This window comes from Fundulus heteroclitus, chromosome 6 (assembly GCF_011125445.2).
Source record: "Fundulus heteroclitus isolate FHET01 chromosome 6, MU-UCD_Fhet_4.1, whole genome shotgun sequence".
In the NCBI taxonomy this organism is placed as follows: domain Eukaryota; kingdom Metazoa; phylum Chordata; class Actinopteri; order Cyprinodontiformes; family Fundulidae; genus Fundulus; species Fundulus heteroclitus.
Genome location: NC_046366.1, coordinates 30043084 through 30045832, shown reverse-complemented (window position 1 = coordinate 30045832; position 2749 = coordinate 30043084). Strand labels below are relative to the sequence as shown.

Below are 2749 nucleotides of genomic sequence, written 5' to 3'. Positions count from 1 at the left end.
GACCTCTGATCCATCATTTGTAATCCTGAAAAGTGAGTTAAATCTAATATTTCTTGCATTGATTCTGAATTTACCTCTTGAATACTTGTTAATGCGCTACTTGAGTGTGAACAAATTATAACCTTTTCTCTAACTTCTTTGATCAAATGCAATATCTGATATATTTAAGGGCGCGGACATTCAACAGTCTTAAACCTCCTCCTATGTTTTGTATAAAACATAGGTCGTCGGCACAGGGCGGGATCTCTGCGTAGCTGCTGAGTCAGCCAATAGGCTGAGTCCGTTGCAGTTACAGTCAGCCAATGGGCTTTCAGCAAACACTTTCAGCTGTGACGTGCCATTCGCTTCAAGCCGAAGTCCGGGAAAACTACTGACAACAGAAACAGCCTCACAGGATCAAGCGCCGGTAAGTTCTTTAATCTCTGTTATATCGGTATTATTTCGGTCCGTGGTGTGATCGGGAAACGTCAGCGAACCTGTCGCTTTAGTTAGTTGTTAGTTTAGTTAGTTTAGACTGAAGGCCGGCACCCACCCCACGAGAAGCCGTGTTCTCGCTCCTGCAGCGAATTAAATCATTTTGTCCTTACGGCCCTTTCTTGCGCGGCTCACCGCAAAGAAGAAAAAAGAAAAAAGGACGGGGGTCCTCATTGCTTGTTCTCGACGTCCAGGTGAAGGCGACGGCCCCGACTGGATGACAGGGACATAGCAGTCATGAAAATATGGCAGGCGGTTTTAACATAAAATCGACTTCACCTCACTGACATTCCAAATATCTGAAATAGATTTTTGACTGGACATACCGTAATAGTTAATTAAGATATTCAACATTAAACAGCTTTTAAATTCCCGCCATGTTGCTACTAAACATGTGGAGGGCGTGACCAGAGTCCCGAACCACTTTAGCCGTGCCGACCTGCCCAACCGCGGGATTCATTTTCTTCCAGACTTTCGCTGTGGCGTTACGTTGTTCCGGACAGTCCTGTTAAATAGTGACAACGGAGACAGTTTAGCAGAACCAAGCGCCGGTAAGTTCTTTATTTTTTGTTATATCGCTATTATTACGGTCTGTGGTGAGATCGGGATACGTCAGCGAACCTGTCGCGCTGAAGTTAGTTAAATAACTATATAAGTATTCCTGATTCTGCTTCCCTCGGAGGAAACCAGGTACCCACTCCCACAGAAGCCGACACATTATTTGTTCTCGCTGCCGCAGCGGATGAAATCATTTAGTTCTTAAAGCCTTTCTCGCGGGGCTCACCGCAAATAGGAAAAGAAAAGGTGGTGGTGCTGGTGGTGATGGGGTTTGCTCACCGTTTCTCACGTGGCTACAGCCATGAAAAGTCCACGTTGATATGGCGGGCTGTTTTAACATAAAATCGGTTTCATCTCACTTACATTGCAGGTATCAAATAGATTTTTGACAAGACAATAGTTAATGAAGATATCTGTATTTATATTTTCAATAGGGAAAATTTACATTTTAGATTTCTCTAATTACATTCCAACTTGTCCAATTGACGTCAGATGTACATCAGTCTGTATAGGGGCTCTAAATTAAGGTATCTTCAATACATTACTGATGTAGCGCTTTGCTGGTATTTCAAACCAGATCTAGCACTCTGGGTTCCTTCTAATTTATTGTGGACCCAACGAGAATTTAAAGTTCCTCTGACCAAACCCTTGTTTTATTCACAACCCTTTAACTATAGCATTAAGCCCTATCAGTGTTTCTGTAATGATTTTAGGAAGGGGATGAACCCGGTAATTAGCCAGACACTTAATCTATGCTTTAACAGGATTTATTGACATGATGATGTTGTGAGTGGAGCAGGCAGGTATACAGAAAATAGTCTGGGCAGGGTACAGAGCAAACATCCAGGCAAAACATCTGAGAAAAAACTCTCCAAAAAAACTTCAACCCCAAAATATTCTCTTTATGTTTTATGGCTGGATGACAATTAGAAATTAAACAGATTTCTACTCGTGGTACTCTTTAATCAGTCTTTGTCCAATAGTGGCTGTCTTTGATCTATTAAACCCATATTAAACAGTCCAAACACATATGGGTATTAAACCTTCCTACGAATAATCACAGCAACTTATATTTTAAGTGGGTGGGCCCATTAAAGGATATAACATGAAATAAAGCCGGTACAATATGAAACCAACACCGTTGCAGGCCTGATCCTGCGCTGACTCACCCCTGGTCCTGGGTCCACATTAGTGGGCTGGAATAAGGTCCTTCAGGCTGGCCCTTGGAGCACATGTGGAGGAGGAAAACACAACCAAAGGATGGATGGAAAATCCGAGGAAAACCCCAAAGGCTCCTCTGCAGTCCGTCCATAAAACGACAGGTCCAAAACAGGAAAACACACCTTCCATGCCAGGCACAGGCAGAGAAAGAAAAACGCACAGCTGATCCTCTGCAGTCTGTCTCTCCCTGTAGACGGGCTCACAGCTGGACCACAGAACCACGTAAGGTGTGCTGGTTCAGTCTGTCTCGTAGCTTTTTCTTTCCTCAAACAGTACACCAGTAAGTTGTTGCACTTTGCAAATCAACTCCCCACTCTCTAGATCGTTTTCGCGCGCCTCCCCAGACTCTATCTCCCACGCTCCTCCCCAGTCTCTTTTTCCCGCGCTCCTCCCCACAAGTCCCGCCCCTCGAATAATCCTAATGCAGGAGAAATTAATCACCCAATGAGAATTGTTGTAGGCGTTACACCTAAAAGTTAGTTTGCCAAGTTAGTCT

At 43.8% G+C, this 2749-nt stretch overlaps 1 long non-coding RNA gene across 1 annotated transcript in view; it reads left to right on the top strand.

The window, feature by feature from the left end:
* The first annotated feature begins 269 nt into the window (after window positions 1-269).
* LOC110367245 overlaps window positions 270-2749 on the top strand; it is a 7001-nt gene continuing 4521 nt past the window's right edge. Inside the window, exon 1 of the long non-coding RNA XR_004931246.1 lies at window positions 270-406. This is a non-coding gene — a long non-coding RNA (uncharacterized LOC110367245). The remainder of the gene's footprint in view (window positions 407-2749) is intronic.